The following is a 21,724-nucleotide window of genomic DNA, read 5'->3' on the forward strand; positions in this document are numbered from 1 at the left end:
CCTACCTACCCACCCCAGCGGGGAGCAGCTGCTGAGACACAACCCTTTGACCAACATGGCGGAAATGAAGCATGAGGAAACCCCAAAAGATTGGTGGTTCTTTCAGTTTGTGATTCCCTGCAAAACTACAAACTGTTTTTAAGGGCCGAGGAAAAGCAATTCATACCCATTCACAGCATCCATGTATACACAGAAAGTTTTTCAGCCACACTTTGCTTGTAAAGTGTCAGTGGCCCACAGAAAAGGAGGGAGGAAGATTAAAACCAGCTGCACTGGAGGAACCATCAGATTTAAATGCAAGCAGCATTTTAAATATTCAACCAGGAAAGGTACAGAAGGCTTGGGGTAACGGCCAAGCACGTTCACTTGGAAGCAAGGTCATACAAATGTGAAGGTTCAGGAGGGGTAGTGGATAATAATATCTACTCATAGAAAATATACGAATGTTAGTGCTTTTTTCTTTGTACTTATGCCCCTAGGCAGCAGTGCAAGCAGAAGTCCCTCTTGACATTGCAAGAAGCACAGCTGATGTTACTAAGAGTACACAAAAAAAAAATAGAGTATTCATAAAATAATAAAGGAGAATTGGAGAATCATTGTTTTCAAGCTACAGTTCTGAAGCAAGTGAAACTGCTCATCTGGTGACAGCCACTGGACAAACGGGAAAATATGAAAAGATCAGTAAATTTCAACAGATCTTTCTGTGATACACAGAAATATTTTCCTTTCATTTCATTTAATCGATCTAGGTCGAGTTTCTTAAAGCTAAGACACTGATTGGTTTGTGGGGGTATTTTTCTATGTGTGTCTTTTTGATTTTTATTTTCCTTTGAAAGAAGGAAGGCTTGAACCATCCTTTCAGTCTATCAATCCAATTTATGTAAAAGCATAATATTTAAAGTGTGACACACTGGTAACAAAATAAATCAGCTCAACAGGCTGCCCAGGGAAGTGGTTGTCACTGTCCCTGGAGGTATTTAAAAGCTGTGTAGATGTGCTGAGGGACATGGTTTAGTGATGGGCTTGGCAGTGTTAGGTTAGTGTTTGGACTCAATGATCTTGACAGTCTTTTCCATCTGAAATGATCCTGTGATTCTGTTCTAATTCACTAGCTACAGTTATTTTATTTGCCTAATTAAGTGTATGTGCAAGTCTTACTTTGATAAGCTATGCAGGTATTTAATAAAAAGACTTATTTTTTAAAGTGAATTTCAGCTTGCAGCTCAATGCAAATCAAAAAGAAAAACTCGATCCATATCTTAGCAACGAATCTCTCCTATCATTTACTAATATAATAAAAGGTAAGAAAATACATACCAAAACAGAATGCCAAATCAAAACTACAAAGAACTGTGAACAGATGTATATAATTACTTGAGTCCCACTGAGGCATATCACTTCTGTTTAAAAATTAGTGCTGAGTTTACTATAGAAAAGATAAAAAGTCACAGATCATCATGAAAAGAAAACTAATGAGTTATTTTAACTGTCTTGGTCTTGATTTTTGTTCTCTGAGACAGACTTGCAAAGTGCTGCAATGAAATCTGAAACATACAGCACCTCCTTCTTCATTAACTGGGAAAGCATCCTTATCTCAAAATAAGTATGTTCTATCTTCTACACAAAAGAAACAAGTACATATTCGGGTGGGGGGGGGGGGGGTGGGGTGGGGGGGGTGGGAGGCAGGAGGCATCTGAAAAAGCCTGAAATGGCACTCAGCAAGGCACTACCAATAATTGCTTTCAGATCCAGAAAACAAACTGACTAGAATCTCAAATATCCTCCTGCCTGGAAGAGTCAAAGATAAGCAACAAGACAAGAAATTCCCAATTCGTTTGTGTGTGTTCCATACAGATGTGTTGAATGAAACATTTACTTTCAGCTAAGAAGTGGTTTTGTGTCTGGTGCAGAAACAGGTTCTGTAGTCCCATACAAAATTTAACACAGGTCTATGTTTACTGAAGAATGAAGAAAAATAGCTACACAAGCCCTTAAATCTCCTGGAGCCACAAGAGGCTCACAAGAAATACCAATGGGAACAATTCTGTATCTCTACTTGGATACACATGTGCAATTGCAAAAATAAAAAATAAAAGCTATTTTAGTGTTATGATAGCATGTAGAATTTACTCTAATTGAAGGTCTCCTTTGCAATGTCCAGGGTGCCTGGAAGGAAGCCTTAATGAAAGCCATCTTAAACCAGAGGTCTGGCTGTAACAGGAAAACATTCTATAATATTCATCTGAATTATATAGACATTTATATGAGACAAAATTATCTACAAATAAAATATTTATATAAATTAAAATAGCTTTTTACATGCTGTGCAACTTCTTTTCAGTGACCTTTGAGAAGGAATTTCTGTTACTAACTTGATAAAGGAAGAACAGAATCAAATACTGGAAGTAAGAAGGGGAATAATATGCAACACTGTTCTGAATGCAAAAAGAAAAGCCAGAGCAGTGTCCTTAAAACAAAGTCTTTTGTCAAGGATAATGCAGTGGACTTGGAGTCAAGTAGAATACTTTCTTTGATATGCAATGAAAATATCTCCAGAGCAAGTCGTAGGGAAGAACTGTATATAAATAAGGAGTTAGCTATGGGAAGATTATGGTGGGCTATATGAAAATAAGGAGCAATAAGCACAGACATTAGTTAGTGGTCGTGTGCCTTGAGAGTCAATTTTATTTCATTTACCAGCAGTCTTGGTGCAGCAAGTAGTTATGTGCCTACCACATCTGTATGTGATGCATCCTGAGGAGGGCTGGCTTACACTACAGACATATTAGACAGCCTGTGATCTGTGTAATTGAAATAAGATGACTTTCAACCTTGAAATAAAAGGAAACAGTCCTGTATATTTTGGTCAATTGCAGAATGATGAGTGAATGAAACCACGCTGTAAGCCAGGAGAAAATAATACTCAAGAATAGTATCTGTTTTGCTGTTCTCAGAAATTCACCTGCTCATTTCCCAACCATTCCCATTCAGAGATTCCCCTCTTCTCTCATGAATGAGTGTATGGGTGTTGGAATTACACACAGCACAGGACATAGTTCTCATCAGACACAAGATACATCCATGCCAGCCCCTGAGATAACATGGTGTAAGAAGGTTGCACAACTAGAACAAGCTTTAGTGATTGGACTCAGATCTTAAAGGTCTTTTCCAACTACCATGATTCTCAGTATTTCAAGAAAACACCGGATACATCATAAAAGGTATCAGTAAAATCTCATTAGAAAAATGGATAGAAAGTGACCTCATCTGTATTCACAAACATCAATGGAAGGTTCAATGGAAGTGCATAGAAGGGAAAGCTGTTCGTTTCCTTGCTCACCCTATTTCATAGAGTTAAAAATAAAGAGATGGAATAGCTTAGACTTGCAAATACAGACTGTATTTTACAGTTGTGTGAGCTGCATTATCTTAGGGCAAGCATCTATTATTCTTTTCCTGCAATTACTGTATTTAGATGTTTATATTTCATAGAATCATAGAATGGTAGGGGTTGGAAGGGACCTTTAGGGATCATCTAGTCCAACTCCCCTGCAGAAGCAGGGTCACCTAGATCAGGTCACATAGGAACATGTCCAGGCGGGTCTTGAAGACCTCCAAGGAAGGAGACTCCACAACCCCTCTGGGCAGCCTGTGCCAGGGCTCCCTCACCTGAACAGTGAAATAGTTTTTTCTTATATTTAAGTGGAACTTTTTGTGTTCCAGCTTCATCCCATTACCCCTTGTCCTATTGCTAGCAACTATAGAAAAAAGGGATGTCCCAACCTCCTGACACCCACCCTTTAGATATTTGTAAATATTAATAAGATCTCCCCTCAGTCTCCTCTTCTCTAGACTAAACAGCCCCAAATTTAAGCATTTAAAGGTGATCCAGTGTGCCTAAAAGTTTGGTGTTTTCCAATTCAGGCAATTTTGTGAAGGATTTTACTTCTCCAAACCAGGTGGTTGCCATCTGCAGTATGTTCCTGTGTCATGACAGGACATACAGAATAGCTGAAAAACAGCATTCTAGGGATGTAAGTCTGGAGGCACAGCAGTTTTACAATATAATGTGTTCTGAATGCCTCAAGCCAGATCTTAAGATGTTGCCAAATTAGGACTGGAGCAGATCCCAAGCAAGTATAAAATTAAGTACAAATTAGCATATCCTCTGACTAGCTTTAGTATGTCCCTGCAACAGCTTCCTCACACACCTCAAACATGGGACAAAATTATGAGAAAAGAGCATGGCTAAACTGGCCACACTAGTGGTCAAGAGAAGAGACCAAGGTAACTGCCAAACTAGTATCCTCTGCCGATACCATGGGATGTGAGGCGAGAAGGTGAAAAGGGAAACACCACATTCACCTCTTTTCCAGGGTTGGCTCTGGAAATCAGAAAATAATTCATACCTGCTGCAATGGGCTTTTACTTAATTTCTCTGCTTTGTTGGGATCCCACCTTTCCAAATAGCTCCAAAACATCCAGTAGTATGTAGAGCACCCTCCAGTTCACTTCCTCCTGCTTTTTTTCAGTTTCAGTGTCAGTGAACAGGATGAGCATGACAAGAAGAGCAAGTCGTATGACTTCTCTATCCTTCTAAATGAAGTTTGCTCTTACATTGCAATCAACAGGCATTTTTACCACACACCTCCTATCACCACAAACTGATATTTGATACGAAATCAACTGCTCCTCCCGTTAGCAACTTTCCTTCTAATTTAAATTTATAACAACCATTTACAATTTATTTTTGTGCCACAGAGAAGAGGTTCCACTAAATACCATGGAGAAGTTAACTCTGCTTTTAAAAACAGACTGCGTCCTCTCAAGGTCTTGGCTCATAGCAGTGATGGCTATGGGACCAACTATGGAAGCTTCAGGTTGTTCTGAGAAAACACTTGCAGAGCCTCACATCAAATACATTTTACAATGGAAAATTGAATTAAGAAGGGATGATTTTACAGATTAACCCAATATGCTATTTCTGGATTTAAGATGATGTTAACTGAAAAATTTTGAGGACAAACATTATCCACACAATGCTGAAAATGCAAAAAACATTACTAAATAACAGCTTAGTCCAAACTTGGGTAGAGAAAGTTAACATTTCAGCTCTTGAACAAATCAATCGCTGCCCTCCCAACTGAACCATTGTTCAGTAACTCCCAGTCCCTAAATACAGGAGTGTGTTACTATTCTGAATACCATTTGTCCCAGATTTGACAGGCAGCACCTAGGGACATTTAGAAACCTCAGTTAATTTTACATTTGCATTCTTTAAGCAAATACTTACTTAGTCATGCTAATTAACTAAAGAAAGTTTCAAGAATACGATTATAGACTTGCACTAGATGTAACTCAAGAAACAGTGTGGTAAAGACACAGGAAGAAGAGCAACTGTACAAGAATTTCATTTTGTCTTTCTGACATGGCTTAAAAAACCTCAGATAATGAACTTTTGATTTCCAGCACGTAAATATTTCTTTTAAAACAGAAAACTCAAATTATCATCAAATTACAAACCTTCACTAGTTCACTGGTTACCCTACAGTAACAATTAATAGAGGCATGATTCTGAATACATAATGCATTACATTTTTTCCTTTCAACACCTGGTGTCACCAGAATAACGCTGTATATTTCTAAAATGCTCTGCTGTTGTGTGTGTGTGCTTTGGAAGTATTACTGCTCTAAAAATCAAAACAAGTAGAACAATAGGAAATTATGGGAAGCGATGCAGACAGATGATTTTTGTGGTTAATTGCTACATTATCAGTTCACTGACCACGACAGGTCATTTTTAAAATGAAACTTAAGGTGTCTAAAAGCCTTCATCCACTAAGTCAAGGATCAAAAAAGCCTGAAGCAAAATGCAAGTTCTGCTGTATCTCCATATTTTGAGCAAGTTATATCCTACACCTGCTTTGCAAAAAGGCTTTAACTTTGGACTTCTGCTAGCCTGGAATTTATCTAATTGCTATCAATTTTTGTACTAGCTAATCGCTATTTTTCCTTCCGGTCTAAGGATGTATTAATTGGTTATTATGTCTGCTCCACTGAGAATAGACAGAGGGGAGTGATATTGATTGATCCTCGTTTGGAGCTCCTTGGATCTCCAAGGTACTAAATAAAAAATTAAATACCAAAGAAGATTTAATTAATCTCAGCTCTTCCTTCGTTCCTTCCGCTCCATCAGCGAGACAGAGTTGATAAAAAAATGACAAATTCACGGAAATTGCAAAGAGTCAGAGTTAGTGACCCTGTATTTAATTAAAATAATGAGAAAATACATGTATTTATTTGCTTTAAATTTTAGATAATAGGCATAAGAGATGGAAAGCCTCCCAGCTTTTGATGCTTATTTCAAAACCCATATGGAATTACAGCAGGCAGATCAACTGCTGTAAGATTTAAGTTGTGCTACGTTGGCTCTTTTTAGTATAGCTCTTCAAATAAATTAGTGAAAGAATTCTGAACTTTTGAAAGAAAAGCCATAAGCTTGTTATGCAAGACTAAAAATATCATATTAAAACAAATGAACTCAATGCTTCAGAATCAAAATATTCTGAAGTCTCTACTTTGGAAGACAATTCTGTATCAGAAACCAGAGGAAGATGTGGTCAAGACATTTGTAATTAACTTTGTGAAAAATATATTCAGACTGGCACTTCCACTAATTATGCATGAGTTTTCTACAGTAGACCTTTTAGAACTTGTCTTCCAGTATTTTTTTCAGTAAGATATAGAGACTTATATAGGTATGAGTTTTCAGGTTTTAGTGTAATCGTTGTGGATTTTAAAGCTAGAACTGAAGGAAACGTTATGATTGATATGAATGAATCTAGGATCTATAGACAATATTTGCAGAAGATCCCTGTGCTCTAGCAAGCCACTTAGTACCTCTCAACTGATTTGGGGGGCCAGCTTTTTGATGACAGAAGATCAAATCACCTAAAAGGAAGGTAGCAAGCAATGCAACCTTGAATACTGCTAATCAAGTAATATAACCTCATACGTTAAAAGTCAGTGAAAGAAGAAAAAAAGGCTGAAGTCTGAGAAGACGGGTACTGAGTCATTAATTAAAATGAGCTTTTCACCCAATTGCTCAATTTAAACAGATGCTATTAATTTAGTGTAAAACCACTCCACTTGTTCTCTCCAGCTTCTTCAACAATCCAGAATAAAATCCCCTCAACAACAAGAAAGCCCAGACCAAACACCAAAAGTTTTCTGTAAAATAAAGCATCACTTATTTTACGACTCCTTCTCGTCCTATTACAAAGAGAAAATACAAAACCCACCGGGTTTCAAAGGACCTCTTTCTCCCATTTCTTCCCAAATACATGAGCATTCAGTGTTCACTGAATCAGAACGTGCTTAAGCTTGACATGAACAGGAGCAGGAGTACAACTGGTGAATACACAGGTGACAAAGGTTTGTCTGAGGTTGCTCTGCAGAGTAGCCCGACACCTCCTGCCTGACCTGTGCTCAGCGGGAGAGGCTGAGCAGCCCAAACAGCTTGGGTGAGGCCCATCAGGAAAAGACTGCCAAGACAGACCTAGGAGACACCCACTCGCCATTTACAGTATCAGCTCCTATGCAAGAATGAAAAGATGCAGACCTTCTAGTAATAAAAACTAATAGAATACACACAAAGCTAGTTTCCTACCTCTACAGCTGGTAAGATGTCCAGATGCTGAAAACCCACTCATCTGTCTTAATCTGTACTAGTTATTTCTCTTGACCTTGGTAGAAATTTTGACGCTGTTCCTCATTATATTCTCATAAGCATGCTAGAAAAACACAATTTAACAACTGGTGGTAATTGGGTAAAAAAAAACCTGTTCAGAAAGACTAATATTTATCAGAGGTTCACCTCAAACTGGACATATGTACAAAACTTGTTATATTCATTCCGATAGCAGGGAAATACTGGTAATGAAAATACTCAAAGATGTGAAAGAGGCAGGTAACAACACAATGCAAAAGGCTGTGTGCAAGGCTAAGAAAACAGTTGCAGGTCTCTGCACAACTGCTGCTGTGCAGCTGCTGTTCAAGTAAGGCTAGCGCAGAGTTCTAAGATTAGCCAGGAATAATCAACTGCATAAACAAAATGTGGGCAAAGATTAGCAAACCCAGCAGTTCTGCAGAAAGAGATTTGGCAGTTGTAACGATCATGAACTCAACATGAGTCGACAGGGTGGTACTGTTGGAAAAAAAAGAATCCCAATGTTTACATACAAACAAGTACATCACTAGTATGACACATGAACGTAATCTCCTGCTCTGACTTGGTCACAAACTGAGTAGTATGTCCAGCTTTGTGGACTGTACTTCTAGAGAAACGTGATCAGTGGGACAGAAAGAAGAGAGCGCAATCCTAGGTCAACAAACCACAACCTGTAGAGATAAAAGAGGTGGTGGTGTCTCTTAGTTTAAAGAAAATAGGATCATGTCTTTCAGTATATGAAAGCATACTGTAATAGAAAAAGAGAGTATAAGCTTCTTTCTGCATCTGCTTGGACAGAAGACCTAATGAGCTTAAATTCCAAAGACCGACATTAGGGAACACTAACCATCTACTAGTAAACACAGCACCTGGGAAGAGCCTAGACATCCAGGAAGGTTGGGAATCCTTCACTAATGACTATCCTCAACAGCAAGTACAACAAATCTCTGTCAGAAATAACACTACTAACCTGCGTTTGATGAGGAACTAGTTGGAGCAATCTCTTAGCACTCCTTTAAAAAGTAAAAACTAAAGGCAGTTGGATTCATCTCCCATGCAAGGAAAGGAATGCTGGACTCCTGGAGATGGCGAGACTGATTCCCTCTACCTCAAGAAGAGATTCTAGATCCCACTCCCTGCCTCTTTATGGAGGGTACATTATGCAATTACTTGATTTTGGAGGTTTATTTTCTCAAATAGCAATAATCCTGGAAAGAGAGAGAGAAATTTGGATTCCCACCCATTCCTGCTCCACATAGCACCTCCCAAGTACACTCGGAGATACAGTCCTGAGGCACTATATTGAACACTGTATGATCCCACCTTGCTTTCTGCACTGGGATCTAGCTTCAAGAGGTCTAACAAGACCACATGCTCCTGAGAGATGTGGGGAACCACTGGGACAGACTGCATGGATCCATTTTTTCTACTTTCTAGGAGATGGCACAATTGAAGACTGCTGTTAGTCTTGAAGCTGGCTTTGGTTTGATCTGGCACACACGACGTATGTTTGGCTCAAAGACAGAGCAGTGCCAAGGCCAATTGTACATTTTGGCCAACAAAAGCACTGAAAGAAGGTAAGGTGCGAGAACAACTCGGGACTGCACTGCCAGAGCCTCAGAAATATCCGCACAGCTCGCCATTACCATTCCCTCCCTGAAGCCTTTGCTTCTCAGGTAGAGAGCCACACACACTCGGGCCCTTCAGGGTTTCCAAGCCAGTCATCCTGATTTACCTATCGTACATAAAGGCAGCTACAAATCTGAACGTGGAAAACAAACCTTCTCTTGGTTTCGTCTACCCAACATGGTCTTCAAATCACTGAGAAATTTTAATCCCAAGTAGTTCTGAATATTTCTTACAGATTTTTCAAATAGAAATATTATTTTGTTTACAGGAATCTGCTTTATTTTATTTGTTCTATTGATAGCAAGCTGATGAGATAAATCACTTTGGTATGGAATAACTGAAAATCTATACCCTCATGCAGTTTTCCTCCAAGTTGTCAATGTGGCAATTATAGACAAGACGTACTGCTATTTTTCTAAGCACACAGGAAACAATCTTGTACACACCTTTGTCCACAGACTGTATTTGTCATACGTGATCTCACTGGAGATTCACAGGTAAATTGTGACACATGCATATGGGTGTGATCTGGAGCAATGCCTTAAGTTTTATCAAAAAGAACAATGTAAGCTAACACATGGTTTTTTTTAGATAAGTGAGTGCATTGTGGTAGCTCTAACAACTTGGCACAAAAGTTCTATCTGCAACAGTGCAGCCCGCTGCACAGAAATAGAACTGGGATCAAAGAAGAACTGTCTAAACAGATACTAAATTTCTGCATGCTGTTAATACTGCAGTTTTTCCAGATCACAAAAGTACAAGATTACTGGGGAGTTTATTCCTGATAAGAGATAAAAATCCTCAATCTTAAGAATGTCTGCTCCACTGTTGCTGAAATTATTTCCTATAACACTTTTCCCTAAACACATCTCCAAAGCATCACTACTACCCGAAGTAAAAATCCAGCTAAAAAGATAGCTGGGCTGATGGGCTTAATGGGCTGGCACAGAGAACTGGAGAGAGGTTGGTGGGAATGCTGAAGAAATAATCCATCCCATATCTAATCTCAAAAATTTAGCCCAATAGATTACATTTTGACCTGTCTGACGTGAAACCAAATTACCTGGTTTGGCCGGGTCATGAAAGGCAACTTAACCTAAAGGCATTATCATCTGCTCATTCCTTCTAATATTGCACCTACTGGGTCATGTGTCTGCTGGATTGCTCTGTAGACCCTGCTTAAAATCAGGTCACACCAGCATTGATGGTCAACCACCAAATAACAACATGAAAACGAAAACACATTTGGTGAACCTAGAATTGGAAGGTCAGTCATGGACATTATACATTTTTAAGTCTGTCGTAAGATTTAGAGCACAAAGTTCTCACATCAAAAGAAGAACTACAATTAAAAAGATTAAAAACTGAAATGGATCACTGTGCCAATGGATAAAAGTTTCCTGCATCCACGACATGACTGTGATAGTAATTAAATAAGCTGCCTTTAGCAGAAGTATTAGAGTCCTGTTGAGTTTTCACCTAAAACAAGGACTAAGTTACCGATAAGACTGACAGACTACCATTTGACAAACAAAAATACCAATGGCATTCTGAGGTGCATCAAGAAGAGTGTAGCCCACAGGTCAAGGGATGTTCTGCTCTGGTGAGGCCTCATCTGGAGTCCTGTGGCAGTTCTGGGCTCCCCAGCTCAAGAGGGACAGGAGAGTTCTGGAGAGAGTGGAGCGCAGGGACACCGAGATGATCAGGGGACTGGGGCATCTTCCTCATGAGGAAAGGCTGTGGGAACTGGGGCTGTTTAGTCTAAAGAAGAGGAGACTGAGGGAGGATTTTATTAACATTTACAAATATCTAAATGGTGGGTGTCAGGAGGTTGGGACATCCCTTTTTTCTGTTGTATCCAGTGACAGGAAAAGGGGTAATGGAAAGAAGTTGGAACACAAAAAGTTCCATTTAAACATAAGAAAAACCTATTTCACTGTTCAGGTGAGGGAGCCCTGGCACAGGCTGCCCAGAGGGGCTGTGGAGTCTCCTTCCTTGGAAGTCTTCAAGACCCGCCTGGACATGTTCCTATGCGACCTGATCTAGGTGGACCTGCTTTAGCAGGGAGGTTGGACTAAGATGATCTCTAGAGGTCCCTTCCAATCCCTACCATTCTGATTCTATGAAACTGATGAGGTTAAATCACTGATTTGGTAATAGAAGTTAGGAAAAATGTACATGTTTATCATGTACAAAATTAGAGATACTTGATGCCACTCATTAATGTAATAAACTGTCATTAAGCTTACTTAATTAAAAGATATAATAACTACTAGCAGTAAAAGAACAGACTAGATGAGCATATGGATCCAGATATAATTTTGACCTAAATTTCTTGATAGTTCAACAAGATAATAAAGGTAAATATAAACAAGAATAGGAGGGAGATGAAAAAAACAGCCAGCCAGTATATCTCATTAAGAAGCCTTATACTAGAAAGATGAAAAAACACCAACAACCTCTTGTCTCTTGACTGCACCTGATCGTCTACTCCAAGATGCTTTGTTTCTGTTGAGCAAATTTCCCAAACCTTCATATAACTACATAAATAATTGTATTACTGAGAAACTTGCTATGACTGAAAACAGAGTCATGAAATAAGACTCAATGCCTTAGGACAGTTTAACTGAAAGAATTAACTTAAAGTACAATCTGCTGATTTTCTTTTATTGTCCTTCTCGAATTTGATATCTGTCAGAAACAACAGTTCAGAGAACAGGTTTCTATCTACAGAGTCCACAGAAGATTCTTCTGTCTGAGCCCTTCATATCACCTTCCCCAAAGATGCTCTTCACAAACAGACAAAGTTCCTAGGCATGTCACTTTGTGTTTACTTCTCATGTTTGAAATGAGCTTCAGAAAGCTTTTGTAAGATTTGGCCAGTGGCTGGATTCATATTTTGAAAGTTTTCATAGCCAGTTTATTTGAACTACATCACAGCAAGCCATGCAGCCTTGAGGCAGGTTAGTGGTTTTATATGTGAAACGTGTATGTGTATGATAAGTGTCCTGCTGGGATTTATTCCCTACGTAATTTTCAGCTAAGGCAAAATTAAGCCTGGGGCTCCACTCCATAAATTGTGTTGAAACATTTCTCTCATTCATACAGTTTCTCAGTTATTTATAAGTTTTCCTAATACAGTACAAACTTAGATCTGTGCAATCCCATCTAAATTTAATTTAGTTATTCTCCTATGCCCAGATCCCAACGTAATAGTTACCAAACAGTATCTCCATGTCTCACAGCCAACATGAGACAAAGCGGTATGTCATGTCATTCAGTGATGCAGTTTTAAAGCATTGCTTCAAAAATCACATTGCTGCACCCCCGTACATGTGCTGTACTCCATTCTTCTTTCAGGGAGAATACTATGCAAGACTGAGCTCAGATTCCAACTGACTCATTCTACAGAAAAATCTAAGTTTTGATGGCTTCACTACAATAGAACCTCCAAGAAAATCAACAGCAACTGATACACATTCTCAAACATATTTAAATGCTGACATTCACTCCAAGATTACATTTTCCACCTATTAATTTCTAAGAATCTTTTCCCCACCACTTCTCTAATCTCTGTAAGGTTGTTGCATCCTCTTTAGAGTTCTTCCTTTGCCTAGAACAAGTTTGGGCTTAAGTTGCTCTTCAAGCCACAATCTCCCTTGAGCACCTGTGCAGGCATGCAGTCAGGGGAATAAGAGGAAACCTAATGCTTTTATCTCTCTTCTACTTCTATCTACAAATCCAAGACCATCACATCTCAGCTGACAACCATGGCAAGTAATTGTTATTATTTTTTTTTCATCTCTCATCTGATTATCTGTACCCAGCTGCTATTGCTTAAAACTCTTTTCTTCTGTTGCCTCCAATTTTTCCACCCACATATTCTGATAAGAGTTCATCTCTCTGAACTCGTGAGCTTAAACCCTACCTCGATAATAAAAAAATCCAAATCCTGTAATTTTATCTTCAGTTTCATACTATGGATGCTTATGTTATTAATCCCCTTCTCTAGCCTCCTAACATTTATCTTCCTTTTCCACGAGTTTTTCACAAAATCTAAGGATTCCTATTTTCCCTAGACCGAAACACTGGCAAGAACCTGTTGCCTCACTGTAGAGCATAATTCTCTCAATCCCAATGAGCTGGGTTGGGTAAATCCGTACAAAAGAGCATATTCTACCACTCATTCCACATATTGCCAGTGTACAACCCTCTAACTTCGTTAGCACAGGAAAAGAAAGAATGATAGAAGCCAGAACAGTATTGCAAAAGGGAAGCAGGAGTTAACACAGGAGGACAAACAGAAGGCTGGTGCCGAGCAGCATGGAGAAGAGCAATTACATAGTGTCTTACAAGCTAAGATTAGGGAGTTCCCAAGAAGGGGCCAGTATCCATTCACTGGACACCTGTAAAGATGTTGACACAGAAACAGTTACTTCACTGGACAATATCTTCCCATTGCACTTTCAGACTTGCAAACCACTTGAGCCTGCAAGCTTACTTGCTTGTGATACCAAGGAATTGCAACTATAGATGTTAAATCATCAATTAAACAGCCTTAAATACCTCCCTTTCGTCTTGAAGCACACACGAATCTGAAGCACACACCAGAATCTGAAATGCTTTATTCCAGCACCTGCACTGAATTGCAGGTCATGCAATTAGTTATTTAGCTTAAAAAAGACAAAGCTAACAAAAGAATTAAAAGAGTTAGTTAAAAGAATAAAATAAAAATTAAAAACAAGAGGATTACAACTTCAAAAGGAGCCCTTTATGTACTTTGGCCTATCTACCTGCCATTTCCCTCTACATTAAAACAACCCATAATTTGCTCTAATGAAGGCACTGGCTAATGAGATTCTGGCATGGTCTTACTCTTGTATCACAAATAACATGAATCCCCTGGTCTAAACATTATTCAAAACCACTACAGTCACCACTCTTCCAACACAAAACCAAAATAACACCTCTTATTTCTCACTTGTTTCCTACAGTCTCACTTCCAATATCATTTTTCTCAGCAATGTTTTGAAGAAAATTGGTTTATTTCTATTTTCCTTCTGGCTTTCAGTATTACTATAAATGTAGACTGTGCCTCTCCTGATGGGAAATAATCTCACCTGTTACCTTTGATTTCTAGAGAAATTCACATGTTCTGAAATCCACACCACAACAAAGCTGTTATTTACAGAATTTACAGTGGATTGAATCCGTACACATAATTAAAACTAAATACTGATTTTAGTACTAAAATTCAGTGTCCATACTGTGGTCTGTTTAATATGCAATTAAACAAACTCTTGGCTTCAATGTAAAAAACAAAATCAGGAAGAATGCTATTAATAACTGCTGGTGCAGAAGTATTCATATCCCTTCAGTTTCCTAAAGTCTGGAATCTAGGCTGATCATTCAGGCTTCACCAGTTGATATGAGATGAATCTCTTGCCACCAGCTACAAATGAAACTCACATTTCATATGCAAGTCTGTCATTTAAAAAAAAAAAAAAGTAGATGCAAGAGGTGGTGAGGTACAAACAATTCTTATCAGTACTGTGTGTCAGTAGAAACAATAAAACTTCAAATAAAGTCCTGTACACAAACTGGTCTGCCTACCAGGAGGCACAGGCTGCCCAGGAAAGGTGTGGTGTCTCCTCTGGAGGTCTTCAAGACCCGCCTGGACACGTTCCTGTGTGACGTGATCTAGGTGGACCTGCTTCTGCAGGAGTTGGACTAGATGATCTCTAAAGGTCCCTTCCAACCCCTACCATTCTGTGATTCTATGAAGTGATGTACTTCACTAGATATGTAGCCAACTTTTAGTTCCCGTGATGCCGAAAGCAGCAGCAGCAGAGGTACAGGTTGATACCCAGGATATGGGGAGGTGTAAGACAAAAACTATAGAAGACTTTGTCCAGATCAGCAGCAAAAATACTTCAGAGAAAAAAAAAAAGTAGTTTTGGAAAGGTAGAGTAAAAAACACTATTCAAGTTGCCCATGATACGAGAAAGTAACATAATGCCAACAAGTATTCCTGAGACTTGTGGAAACTATAAGTAAACAGTGAGAGTTTTAGACCTGTGATGAAAAAAAAGAACATTTGCTGCTTGTTCCTCACTAACAACAAGAAAGTTAAACCCCTGACTATTTCTTCCAGAGCTAGGACTTAGCCAATATGACACTGTCTGGGATTTATATTTCCTCTCACCTCTCAATGACTTAAGACTCACGAATACACCTTGTTGAACAAAGAAAGCAAAGAAGGCATGCACCACCCTGCACTGCATTAACAAGAACACAACCATCAGATTGAGGGAAGTGATGATCTCCCTTTCCTCCATGTTTGTTAAACCACACCTACAATACTAAACTGGGCCTGTTCAACTTGAGAAGAGATGGCTTTGAGGTGACCTAACAGCAGCCTTCCCATACCTATGAGAAGGTTATCCAGAAAACACAGCTAGTCTCTTCACAGTGGTGCATGGGGCAGTTGGAGAAACAACAACTACAAACCAAAATAAGAGAGGCCTTGATCTGATTCAAGGAAAAAGGTCTTCATGACACAGTCAAACATCAAAGCAAGCTGCCTAGAGGGGTTATATGTGTGTATGTATATATATATATGTATATGTGTGTGTGTGTTTGTGTGTATCCCTGCTGGTTTTCAAGGCATGTGGAATAAAGCCCAGAACAGTCTGGTCTGCCCACGCAGGTGACCCAGCTTTGAATAAGGAGGTTGGACTAGAGACTCCTGAGGTTCCTTCCAACCTGAATTATACCATGACAAAAGCTGCGTATCAAGCAAGACAAAATGAGTGGAGGGAAAGACAACAGACGGACTCTTAAGTACTCTGGTATTATTTGATAGCACATACATTTAAAATTGCACTATCATCCTAATGCAGATACTCTCACACAGCTGAAGTCTGGTGCTGGTGGAATGTCTCCCTCACAGCTCTAATACTCCCTTACACCAACACACAGCACCAGAGAAAGGCAATACTTGAGGGAAGGGATGAGAAAGAGCAAGTCTATGTGGCCAGGAACTTCTGTCAGAATACCAGCAAGATGACAGTAACTCTGGCTGTTAGCAACAGGCATGAACAATTACAGGCAAAACACTGCAGAGAGAGGGAGTTATACAGGTAATTCCAAAGGAAAGAGGTGTCTTGTAAGATACAGAAGTCAGGAGTGACAGTAATTTCCAACATCTTTTCTCAAGATGTCAAGAGCGAACAGGTGACTGATGTAAAGAAATCACAATGGCCAAAAACCTTAACGTAAAGGACACTTTTGAAAAAACACTGTAATGGTAAATCAATAGAATGTTACATTATCCTGGTATGGTCTGTCCCTCTTGAGCATTCATTGGTTTTCAGAAGTGATGAAAAGAGAGTCACATTGGACATGGCTCATAAAATGTAATTAAACTTTTGAAGTGAAAAATAACAGAACATTCTAACTAGCTCCAGATTTTAAGAACAGCGATTTACTACTGCTTGAATAGGTCTCTTTTTTTTTTTTTTGGAAGAAAAAAAGTATAAGCACACTCTTTAGAGACACGGAATGAAAATGGTATTGCGTTTGCAAACTCAATGTCATGAGTATAGCCACACATTTCCCCTGCCTCTTATTAAATGATCTATGTCATACTTATCCTCCCTATCAGAATGCTGCAAAAGAATATTTTAAAGACAGGGAAAAGAAAGGTAAGATAATACAGAAAACACATCGTATCATGGCATATCTTCTCTGCTTAAGCAGTTAATGTCATCTAAAACTTTGTGCAAGTTTCACATCCAATTCTACTTATATGGAGAACATTATTAAAACATTGTGACCAAGATCAAGAGCCAAGCAGATATGCTTGTAGAGCATGAGAAATATACAACAGGACTTGAATTAGGATTAAAAGAGACTGCTGCAAAAAAATAGATGACAAAAAGTATAGTGAAAAGAAGGGTATTTTTTGCTACAGACAATAACTATGACAGAGCAGTGGAACAGGCTGTCCAGAGGGGTTGTGGAGTCTCCTTCCTTGGAGGTCTTCAAGACCCACCTGGACATGTTCCTATGCGACATGATCTAGGTGACCCTGCTTCTGCAGGGGGCTTGGACTAGATGATCTCTAAAGGTCTCTTCCAACTCCTACCATTCTATGATTACACAGAAAAAGAATTCACCTAATCCATCAAAGTGTACCAGAGTTAGCAGCAGAAAGCAAATGCCACAACATAGCCCTGGAATTCATTATTCTCTGATTTTGCTTCACAACACCCTCACAACTGCACTTCTGTGCCCATACCTACACTCCCATATTCAAAACGTGGATCAGGCAGTCACGTAACCTCCCTTCCCAAAAGCTCCCCAAGAAGAACCAATGCAACCATAAGAACAACAGGCACAAACTGTTGTTACATCAGTCATCAGATAAAAAGTCATTCTCAGGAAGAAACTTGTTCTGAAACAGGTAGTTTCTCTTGGGTTATTATTGGGAGTCATGAACATGTACAGACAGAGTCAGAGGAGTGTTGGTTGGAAGGGACCATTGACCTAGCCCAGCCTCCCCCCACACAGCAGGGCTAAAGCAAATGCCAGGTGACACGATTTGAAGCGAAGAGGCTGTCTCAGCATAACCCTGGGTGGCAAGAGACAGCAGGATGTCTGGTGCAAAACCAGGCCTGGTTTGTGCTTTGTGCTCTCGGGAGGCATCTACCTTTCCGCATCAAAAAAGCAGTGAAGGAAAGCATAAACTGACATGGTGATCCTTTCTAAAGAATAAAAAGCAGACACTGCAGTAAGTGAAGCATTCAAAGCAATATTTCTGCCCTGAACTGATACGAGAAAAATGATCGGTGAAAGACTCTTGACCACGTAGATAAAGAAGCCACCAAAAGGAAAGTCATCATGGGTAGACATGACAGGTTTTAACAGTGTGACACACTCTCTTCTGTGACAGAGGGAAACTTTAATATTCCAGTGGTCTCAAAACAAACTCATGAAAAAGCTCCGAGAAACTTGCTTGCAAAGCTGATATGGGACACTACAGTAATTAGGAAAGGGAGGGCAAACAGGCTGCAAGAACTCAAGTAAAATATTGCACACATATTAAACAGTTTGTCAGCAACAGGGTGCAGATTTTAGATTAGCAACGTATGGAAAGCCCATATTTTTAACATCTAACACCCTAGAAAACCCACATTGTGAGACAGTAAGAGAGACGTCTGTCCTGTTTAGCTTTTATTTGCTGACGGCAACACAGTGCTGCAATAGGATGAGATAAAGACACGCGTTAGTTTTTGTCTGACTTGGGACAGGTGGAATGGAGCAAGGGCAGGAGATGAATGCTGGCTGAGGGGACATACGCTTTACAGAGGCAGTTTAAGCTTTTAAGGCTTTTCTTGGAAGAAGGGGAGATGTCAGTATGCCCATTTTTTATTCAGACATGGAAAACTGAAAGACTCTCTTAATGGCCTGTGTCACACAATGAACAATTTTAATTATCAAGAAATTGCTTTTCCAGGTTGACTGCCTGCTTAAACTGGAAGAGTATATAAACCAAGTCCACTCTTCACGCAGTCCTGCATGAAACAACTTTGTCACAGAGGTATTTGTAGTTGTGCCTCTGAGCATTAAGCTTCACATAAAGTTGCCACCTTGGTATTTTCAAAGCATAGCAAAAATTACAGAAGTAGCAAATTAAAAAGCCCTCATGCAAAAAACGAGGAAGTTAATTGTCTGGAGTTAAAACAGATACAGTTAAATTAACCTCAGCTCAGAAGAAAACAGTTTACATAACTTCAAAATGGAAAACAGTAGAGAAAAAACAGGAAATTAAACCAGAGTGAAATTAAATCTTTAGGGCAATTAAAAAAGGATGAAAACTCATCAATCAGATCCAGGAAATGCAGGCAAAGAGACAGATGCTCTGCGGCATAAGGAACAGGTACCAACTGTTGCTGCTTCTGTCCATCTACGATACTCATGTATCTATTTTCTGTTCTCCCTTCAGTTTAGGTATTTGCTTCCGAAACCCACGTCGTTAATCCCTACAAGGTGAAGGCAGGTTACTACAAATGGTACTTGGATTGTGCTCAACGGTTTTGTTTGGAGGACGCCCCAAGCACCTGCGCGCCAGGAGCGCACCGGCTGGTGCATCTTCCAGGCCCATTGGGCACCTGTTCCAGGGCAGTTACCGACAGCTTTCCCTTAACTAGGCTGTGTGTTACCGGAGCGGTGCAGCCGCTGCTGGCACGCTGCCGTGAGCTCGCAGGCCCGCCGCAACACGGGTTCCGTCGCGGCCGGGCAGCTCTCGGCTCGGCCCAGCAGCGGCCGCGCGGACCGCCGACCGACAAGGCCCCCACGGCTCCCGCGCCCGCCTCCGCCTCGGCCCGGGGTGCCACTAAGCGCTGCGGGGTGCTGTCGGACGGTGCCGCCGGAGCCCCTTGGCCGCCGCCGTCGCCCTTGGGCGGGCAAGAGCGAGTTAGGCTGGCGAGACTCCACGGCTTCAGCTCGACCCTGCGCCCGCTCGCTCTCCTTTAGCCCGCTCCGTGAAGGCCTCAGCCTAACGGCTTCCGCGCAGACCCGCCCCAGCCGCCTCACCGGCAGCGGGGCCGGGACGTGGGGACGGATAACGACAACAGGGCAGCGCGACGTGAGAAGGGGCACTGGCTGCTCGAACGGCGCGGGGCCGCCGCGTCACGTGGCGGCGGGGGCGGATCGTCCCGTCCCTGCCCCGCCCCGCCCCGGCGGCGCGGGCCCCCGCGCGAGCCCCCGGCACTCACTCGCCAGCGCTGCCGGTGCCTCCCGCACTTCCCGCTTCCGCCGGCCGCCACGTCCTTCTGCCCGGGCCGGGGCACGTCTCCAGGGAGTAGGCGGCGGGGCGGGGCGAGGCGCGGCGCGGCGCGGGGCGGTGCCTCCCCCGGCCCTCCCCGCCGGGCGTCCCGAGGAGGGTGAGCCCGGGTCACTCGCCTGAGCTGGCCTGGCGGCTGGACAGTGCGGCCTCGGGAAGGGTCTGCGCGTCCCGGCACGAGTCGATCCCCCAGAAACGGCAACAGCGATACCGGGCTTGAGAGATTTCTCACTCTTAGACACCCCAAATCCCTATCCTCACTTGCTCTTTTATATGAGCGTGGTTTGGACCTTGAGTTGAAAAATTGCAAGCGAAGTGTTAAAAGTGCTTAAAAGTGTCAGTAGCCGCTTACATGTTGCGCAGACACGTGGGAGCCAGAAGCCTTCGAAATCAGCCCGAGAAGCGGCTGAGGGAGGCAGGGAGCCTGACGGAGAGCAGTTATTTTTTTGGCGGTAAATTGTGGGATGGAGCAGAAAAACAAAACAGTTTTAGCAAGGGCACAGTGCTCAAAAATAATTGTTTCATTTCTCGGCAATGTTTTATAAGTGGTTCTTTCATTTATTGGTGAGCATGTATTAGAAAGAGTGACCCCCCATGCACTCGAGGCAAAATAAAGTAACGCCTGACTGAGTGTTAAGAGATTCTGGACCGGTTTTTAATAACAATAGCAAAAATATCTACAGTAGCACCGGCGGGGTCTTGTGAGCTGGAGGACATAACTAAAAGGCACCAAGCAACACAACCTCAGGTGCCAAATTTGGCATTTAGCAAACTTTTAAACCCCCTTATTATTATTTTAAGTCAATATTGGAACTGACTACTGTAGCTGTAGCTAAGAGGTTGATTCTGAGCCTGCTGAAGCAAAAGTTTCAAAGCTTGGAGTATGCCAAGTGGCTTCTGCTTACCTTCTTTTTAGGCTGCTTCCTCGTTCCCAGACAAGGACCCCCTGAATCCGGTTCTGTAGGCTTGCTCTCTGCGTTTTAGCAGAGCTTGTTAAGACTCCACACAGTAAAATCCCGGTTGGATGATGAATACCCGGGTGGGAGGGATAAGAGCAAGTTACGCTGTTTGATGCTGAACAGCTCAGTGCTTTTCTATGTGGAGCGCAGCAGCACCGTTCTCCAGCCTGGATATTGGGATAGCAAGTCACGTTTCGGTGTCAGTCCCTCCTTGACTAGTCTGCAAGTTGGAAGGCGAGTTGCATCCATTATAGAATGTTCCCCGTCTCCCACAATGGGACAAATAGTCCCATTCCAGCTCTAAAGCAGGGTAAGATTACTCAGAGTTTGAAGCAGTATCTTCTGCTTTTCTTTCCATAGTTACAACTTCCGAGGTTGAATTAATTTGATATTTCATCATTTCCCCTCAAGCATTGGGGGTTTTTTTAGGTGTATGCATTCAATGCCAATTCACTTGTGCAGAATCAAGATTTTGAACTGGAGAAGTTTCTTTTTCTAAAGGGAAGAATGTCCTCCTGTATATCACAGTACTGGTTTACCATACCCATTAGATTTTTA

The 21,724-nt window shown here is 41.1% G+C and overlaps 1 protein-coding gene across 1 annotated transcript in view; it reads right to left on the reverse strand.

Annotated features, from left to right (window-relative positions):
* The window catches only part of GGACT (gamma-glutamylamine cyclotransferase), a 31,967-nt gene extending 11,749 nt beyond the window's left edge, over positions 1-20,218 (reverse strand). The window contains exon 1 of the mRNA XM_061996306.1: positions 20,140-20,218. The gene's annotated coding sequence lies outside the window, so the exon portion shown is untranslated. The remainder of the gene's footprint in view (positions 1-20,139) is intronic.
* Positions 20,219-21,724: the final 1,506 nt, after the last annotated feature.

This window comes from Colius striatus, chromosome 1 (assembly GCF_028858725.1).
Source record: "Colius striatus isolate bColStr4 chromosome 1, bColStr4.1.hap1, whole genome shotgun sequence".
Lineage (NCBI taxonomy): Eukaryota > Metazoa > Chordata > Aves > Coliiformes > Coliidae > Colius > Colius striatus.